The sequence below is a fragment of the Sinocyclocheilus rhinocerous genome, unplaced genomic scaffold, assembly GCF_001515625.1.
Source record: "Sinocyclocheilus rhinocerous isolate Xijiao unplaced genomic scaffold, SAMN03320098_v1.1 scaffold3689, whole genome shotgun sequence".
NCBI lineage: Eukaryota > Metazoa > Chordata > Actinopteri > Cypriniformes > Cyprinidae > Sinocyclocheilus > Sinocyclocheilus rhinocerous.
Window position 1 is genome coordinate 23,402 of NW_015624251.1, and position 8,004 is coordinate 31,405.

At 38.5% G+C, this 8,004-nt stretch overlaps 1 pseudogene; it reads right to left on the reverse strand.

Moving 5' to 3' along the window:
- Positions 1-3,632: 3,632 nt before the first annotated feature.
- LOC107739943 (deoxyuridine 5'-triphosphate nucleotidohydrolase, mitochondrial-like) lies at positions 3,633-6,792 on the reverse strand (annotated as a pseudogene).
- Between the last annotated feature and the right edge of the window lie 1,212 nt (positions 6,793-8,004).

An 8,004-nucleotide genomic window follows, 5' to 3' on the forward strand; every position in this document is an offset into this window, starting at 1 on the left:
TTTGACTGTTTAATGCCACTCAGCGGGTGTTGCATGCATCAGTCCAAAAGAAGTTAAATAAAAAGCGCCCATCCATAAAAAATTATCTCACACGGCTCCGGGGGGTGAACAAAGGCCTCTTTTTATTTAACTTCTTTTGGACTAATGCATGCAACACCCGCTGAGTATTTCTACTAGAAAACAAATCAAGAATACTAAGGAAGATATTCTTTTTTTGCTGTGCATGCAGCATTTATGAATCTAAGACTTTCTGCTCCAATTTTAGACCTTTTTTTAGGCCTCAGGTTGTGTAAGAGCGAATTAAGACATTTTTAAGACCTGCAGAAACCCTGTACATGTAATTTAAGTGTGTCTATACTGTAACCGTGTCACTTTTTTACTCGCGAACGCATTTGTAAACTAGAAGACCCCTGGAACGGAGGGGTTTGTAATGGTGCTTCTTATAATGACCAACTACTTGTAAACGGTGTTTCTGTGACTCGATCCATATGCACTGAGGTCTGACGGCCACACACACCTCCACACACACACCTGTGGCCTCCGGCAATGAGAACGCCACCTCTGCCGTCTGTACGACCACGTTCTGTTCTGTCTTCACACTCGTGAGGGGTTTAGTTGTACATTCACAATAAAAACATATTTTTGGTTGTACGGACGACTCGAGCGCTGGCCTTCTTTCAGAGCGGCCTGTGAACTCCATCAGGTCTCAGAATCACTCAGGTCTCGCTCGGTTCCTCAGAAAAACGATGATTCGAAATGGACAACATTGACATCGTACCAGAATACTGCTGTTTTACAGTACTGTGGTATTCTTTAACCCTGTAAAGCCTGACATATGAAATAATAGTCCAAAAATCCAATCCTTTTTAAAAATGGAACAGTTGATTGAAGCTTTAGACGAAATATATTACACGAAAGACTAAAGTTTGCATACGTTTTTTGTTGAGTATCATGTTTGATCCATCAGGCTTTTATGGCTCATATAGTCTGATACAGTGAGAATATGGAGGAAAAAGCAGCTCAGTTTTATTCAGAGACTCAAATTAAGCAAAAATATGCAATTTGGTGCAAATGCTGATATTTATATGAAATTCTGCTGCTTGTGATGTAAATCACAGACATCTTTATAACAGTACAGCAGATACTGACATAAAATGATCTAAATATCAGTCGTGGCTCTATATCTGCAGTAATCTGTCTCAGTAAGATGAGATTGAAATGCTCCAAACATATAATGCAGTGATTGAGAGCTGAAGAAATAAAGGCTCCTCAGAAGATGTGAGATGTTCTGGAGGCTTGTGAAGATCATTCCTCCGCTGAGGAACAGTGAAAGTAAAGCTTCTGGAAACAAACGCTCCTCAAAAGATCCTGAGGATCAGATTTGAGACTCTAAAACATGATTGATGGAGAATCAAGTAAAGCTGAGCTGCTTCAGTCCAGTAAGTGTTCATCTGGAGATATTACTGCAGTTATTCTGACGCTTACTTGATCAAAATCAGTCAAGATTTGACACGAGAAGCTCCAGCTGAAGCTGGACGTTTGTACAGTTACAGTAAAAGAGCTTTGAGTGGATAAAAAAAAAAGAACAGCAAAGAAAGTCATGATCAATTAAAGCTGCAAGCAGCGTTGAAAGGGCCCTCGCACCCGGTGGCTTTAGGAAAACAGTGAATGGTGGGCAAAATGCATTTAAAGTGTTAAATACAGGAGGAATATATCAGTCATTTATATTTGGCAAACTTCCTGCTGCCAGCTGGTGGCGCTATGACTATAACTGAATATTGGCATGTAGATGTCTTCAGGCCAGGACTCTTATAAAATGAGTGAAGTTTGGGGCAGATTAAACATGGTATGTTTGAGTTAGTGTAAAACATGACGTATCCTGTTGCCAGCAGGTGGCGCTATGACTATAACTGAATATTGGCATGTAGATGTCTTCAAGCCAGGACATTTATTAAACATGAAGTTTGGGGCAGATCGGACATTGTATGCCTGACTTGCAACAACTTCCTTTTTCATGGCGAAACATCGAAATTTGTCAGGCCGCCACGGACACGCGTTTCAACGAAAACTCAAGATCTTTGCAATTTAACATCACAAAGGGCTTTAGATCAGACTGACCAAATTTGGTGTTGATCTGATTACATTTCTGGGATGAGTTCAGTCTATGGTTAAAATACAATGCCTGGAAATGCCAAAAACTACACAAAATTTGCAGAGAAAATTCTAAATAACTGACTTCCTGTAGGGTTTCGGATTTTGCTCCAAGAGACTTTTTTGTAGGTATCGGTGTGTTACACGTGTCTACCGAATTTCGTACATGTACGTGAAACGTAGCTCGAGGGGCACTTCATTGAAAGTGTATCGCAATCAAGCCATTTTGCCACGTGTGCAGTTTCATGAGTTTTCGAGCATGTTTAGGCCCTCAAAAATGAGATTAATTTTGGAGAATAATAATAATAAACGGAGTAATTCCAAGAGGGTGCAATGATACAGTAGCTTTATAAGGTTCATGTATTTTGTGGATGTAATAGCCATAAATATGGTTAATTCAGCACAGTACTATAGTATTACCATCTGATATCACTGCAGGACGTTTTTATTAAGGATAAAGAAAGATATCTTGTGTATTGAACCTGAACATCTCACTAAATTTTGTTGCAAGTCTGTGAATGATGCAAAGATCAAACGTGCCGCCAATGAAAACTCTTCATTTTTGAGCTTTTTAATCCAAACTTTCAGCCTGCTTTATTTCATGGCTGCATGTGTTTTTATAAACTGTTCTGTAGCGCCACCTAGCGGCTCCTGAGCGACATTCACTTCCACATTTCACTGTAGTTTTTTAACCCTTGTGCTGCTGAAAATCTTTTACTCAAATTTGTGTTTCTGGTCAAAAATGACCAGCATTTAAAAACGGTTAGTCTCTCATTATGCTCTATTATCAGCAAATATTGGATTCAATCTTTTGATCAACTTGTTTTCTTTCAATTAGCACAGGTTGTGTTTCTTTTTGAAACTGATTGATTATAGAGCTCATTGATCTGAGTTTGTGAGTGAATCATTTTGGTAGTGTTTACTCAAAAATGGGGAAAAAAAGGCCTACAATCAATCAGTTTCAAAAATGAACTCTAAATCTGTGCTAATTGAAAGAAAGAAAACAAGTTGATCAAAAGATTAAATCCAATATTTGCTAATAGAGCATAATGAGAGATAGATTGGTCATTTTTGAACGAAAATTAACACCAAAATCCCTCAAAAGCACAAAAATTATACAGTTTTTGTGGGGAAGAAGTTATATTCTGTCAGCAGTCAGTAAGTTTTAGTGCAGGAGAAAGAAAATCCTCTCCAGGTCAAAATGACGAGAGCAAAACAAGAGTTAAAAGACAAAAACCCTGCTCTGCATTTGAGATCATGTGCAAACTAAGTGGAAAAAAGAAAAGTAAAAGTACAAATACTGTAACAAATAATATTAAAACACCAAGTACAAAATTACTATAATACAGAGGTAGAAAAAAAACTTGTTTAATAGACTGCAAATAACATCAGGATGATCAAACAGTTATTAACCTTCCACATTTTGCACAAAAAACAGTTTAATGTCATTGAGAAATAAATCATTAAATAAATGACTCGCCTTGAAATAGACACATTTTACACCATTAAACTATCAATTTTATAACAACATTTTAAATGTTCATGTTTACAACATTTGACACCGTAACAGTTTCAGTTGGTGCCGGTGGATCCGAAGCCTCCCGCTCCTCTCTCCGTCTCATCCAGCGTCTGAAACCAGAAAACATGACGGAAATACAGCAGACGCTCTTATAGACGCGACGAACGAGTGAAGTACGTTAACGACAGCGGCGTTTACCTGTAACTCCTGCAGCTCCGGGTAATAGATTCTCTCACAGATCAGCTGAGCGATGCGGTCGCCCTTCTTCACTGCAGACACACGCCGATAAATGTTGAAGAAAAACATTTATAACAGCGAGAGTTCCGGTGCTTGATTCTGATTGGCTGAGCCGCGTTCGAAGCTGTTGTAAATTACTCTACAAAGTAACACACCTTTGTTTACGTTTGTCTGTTGCTCGGCAACCACTTTGTTGCAACCACAACTGATTCTGAGGAGCTACATTGTTTGGTGGAAGAATACTGTTTTTATTAATATCATTACACTTTATTTGCCGTTTTATTTTGTGAAACCTTACTACGTATATGGAATAACCGTTTTATAAAAGCAATAAGCCCCGTGAAGCCGTGGTTTACAGTGAATTTATCTAACAATGCCCCTTAGCCGTTATAAATTCACTGTAAACCACGGCTTCATGGGGCTTATTGCTTTAATCTATATGCGGTCTAGACCTTCTGTAGAAATCATTCTCAAAACTCAATGTCATTTAAAGGGGTCATATGATGCTGCTAAAAAGAACATTATTTTGTGTATTTGGTGTAATGAAATGTGTTTATGCGGTTTAAAGTTAAAAAAACACATTATTTTCCACATACTGTACATTATTGTTTCTCCTCTATGCCCCGCCTTTTTGAAACGCGTCGATTTTGCAGTATTTTAATCTTGTGCTCTTTTTTTCTCAGAAAGCAAGACTTCGTATCTTAATTTCGCATCTCCAGTAAACGTGATTTAAGGATGTTGAGATATTTGCACTTGAAAACAAGACGGATATCACAGATTCGTGTTTTGCAGTGCATGCAACATTTAATGCCATGATGTTATGGATTTAAGACCTTAATCTGTGGAAGAGTGAATTCAGCCCTGCAGAAAGCCCGAGTCTCACCTTCAAACGGCTCTTTGTTGAAGTTGAAGAGCACGACTCCCAGATTCCCCCTGTAGTCCTCATCCACCACGCCAGCTGTAGACACACCACACATGTGATATCACAGTAAAACACCACATTCTCATGTCACTGGCGAATGTGATTCACGAGCGACGTACCGCCGACATCGATGAAGTGCTTCAGTGCGAGACCCGAGCGAGGAGCTGCAACACAAACAGTGTTTAATGAGGAAACCGGTTCTGGCTTGACATCACATGCTTCTGTAGCTCTCGCTCACCGACTCGGCCGTAGTAACCGTGCGGAACCGCGATCTGGATGTCGGTCTGACCAGAGCTTTATCCATCGGCCCGATGCTGTAGTCATATGCACTGAAACACACAATCAATCACAGCTCATCAAATGCACAGTCAGTACAGAATTAAGAGAAAAACACAATATGCATGAATCTGAACATATGCATGTGCAAAAACAACCTAATCACAGTTCAACAAATGCACCAAAGCAGCAGGAACTACTGGCAATAAATGCGTTAATTTAAAAAAATACAGGAAAAAAAAAGAAACGGAAGAGGGGAAACAATTCAAAAGAGAGACATGCATGAATCTAAACGTGCAGAACACACCTGTGCAGGTCGAATCCCGCGGCTCGGTTCGATCCTCGGCTCGGCGGCGTGGCGTTTTCCGTCAGCTTGGCGAATTTTAGCACCTGTTCTTTGTGTCCGTTCACCGCATCACTCTTACATCTCTTCTGCGGCGAAACCGCTTCTGTAACTTCAGAGCAGGGCATTTTACTGACGAGCGAGCGAGGAGAAGCACGACAGAGCAGCTGAACGCGTGACGCGAGTGAACCGGAGCGAACGAATGAAGCGCGCCAGAATGATGAGCAAAGCAGTGTTGCCAAGTCTCGCGAGAAAAATAAGCAACCGCAGCTTCGTGAACAAGCCCAAAATAACTAGCTTATTTATTATCAGCGAAATTATTTAGTAACAATAAATGAGCCAGCAACATATTAAACTGAAACCACATTTATTTGAAAAGCAAAAACAGTTTTAAAAAAACAAAACAGAAGTTATTTTTTTACAAAAATCAGCAAACTGCAACAAATGTTTGTGAATTACGCTGCAGCACTTTTATTATTGCACTGATTATCCATTAACTGTGAGCAGATTGCTTAAAGTTGCTTGTGAGATTTTCATATCAAGCAACCATATTTTTAAAAAAACTTAAAGAATCCCAAAGTTGCGTATTATAACAGGATTTGGCAACGCTGTTTGAATGACTCTATGGCGGGAAACACTCTGAGTGGCGGGTACTGGCTGCGTGACGTATTAACGTCAAAAGAGGATGTGCAAAATCGAAATCTGGAATTTATTAAATTTAGTTGTCATTATCAAACTAAATAATCAGTTGTGGCGACCACTAATCGGGAGAAGCCGAAAAAAGTTGTCATAATTCATCTATACAGCAGACATATTTCATTCATATTCTCCTTGACGGTGAACCTAAACGTGATATCACATTTCAGCAGTGGTGAATCACATTTTATTCTGTTATTCAAAACGTATAACCATCACATAGAGTTAAATATAGGATTCGACGATCACCAATGCTGCAGCGGCTGTGATATCACCGTTAATGCCATGCAGTCCGTTATTAACGGTTATTTCGCGGTTTTGTCGTGTTTTTATTGAGCTGCTGACCTCCAGCGCCGCGTCCGAACACAAGGCCGTTTAAACCGCGAACAGAAGAAACACGCCGAAACATCTTCACCAGTCAATCCGCCATTCCGCTGCTGTTGCATTCTGGGAGTTGTAGTCTTTTCTCCATCGTGCTGTGTAGTTCCCGGAGGTTGTGTCCATCGCGTGTTCGCGTCCGTTCCGTTGATTCAGAATGAAGCGAAATCACGTGAACGTTAAACGGCTCATCTATGATCGACACGACTGATTGCTTAGTTAGCAAAGTAAGTGCTTAAATCACACCTCATACTCATCCTGTATAACGTGAACGGACTGATTCTGATAATCACTCTGATCTGAAGAACACCCGCCTACAAAGCACCTGTAGTCCGGCGAATATTCGCAAAACGCGTTGTTTCCATTTAAAATTCGTTAGGAATATTTTGGTTGTTATTCTTGGTTTGAATCAACCGTTAAAAAATTGCCGCGCTGACCACGGCTTCCTGTTTCTGCTGTAAAATCACAATAAATTTAAAAAAAAATTCACAATAAATTATTTAATCAGGAGTCACATTCAAACAATGACAACGTTTATTGTTTTCCTTAATTGATTAATAACTTAAGAGAAATTAGTTGAAAATCTAACTAGTACACATAGTACTTCTAGCACACAGTACTACAAACCCCATACTTCTGAGACACTTAAATGAATTTAAAAATATATATTTATTTACTGTGGAAAATTGATATAACATGAACTAATTTCTTTCCCAGTACCACAGAAATATAAACAGGATCGGGAAGACTAGATATCATAATGGCCGTTAGTCAATATATTTACAAAAGTATGACTATACTTGACAAAAATAAGATACTTTAATTGATAACTCTGAATAATTTGACACTAAACTGCTTTTGTACTGTTTACACAGATCTACTGTATGTCCAGGAGAGGGCAGTATAGATATATTAATTAGAATGCTATTTATACCTCATTGTGTTGCGTGTTAAATTCAGTGGCTTTATATTTTGCATTTTAATGTTATTTTATGTGAAAATGTCTTTTGACATTTTTTGATGAATAGAAAGAATTCAAAATCAACATTATAAATGTCTCTACTGTCACTTTTTGATCAATTTAATGCATCCTTGCTGAATAAAAGTATTAATTTCTACTTTTTTTTTTTTTTAATAGTAGTGTGTCACAGTTTTCACAAAAATATTAAGCAGCAAAAACAGTTTTCAGCATTGATAATAAGAAATGTTTCTTTTGGCAGTCTGATTAAACAATAAATAAAAATCATGGGTTCATTCTTCATATACAATATGCTATTTATACCTTATTATGTTGCATGTTAAATCCAGTGGCTTATGTTACTTTATGTAAAAATGTTTGATCAAAGAAGTCAAGAAAGAGATGGATTCATTCTTCAACCTGTGTGTGTGTGTGTGTGTGTGTGTGTGTGTCTCTGTGTGTGTGTGTGTGTGTGTCTCTGTGTGTGTGTGTGTGTGTGTCTCTGTGTGTGTGTGTGTGTGTGT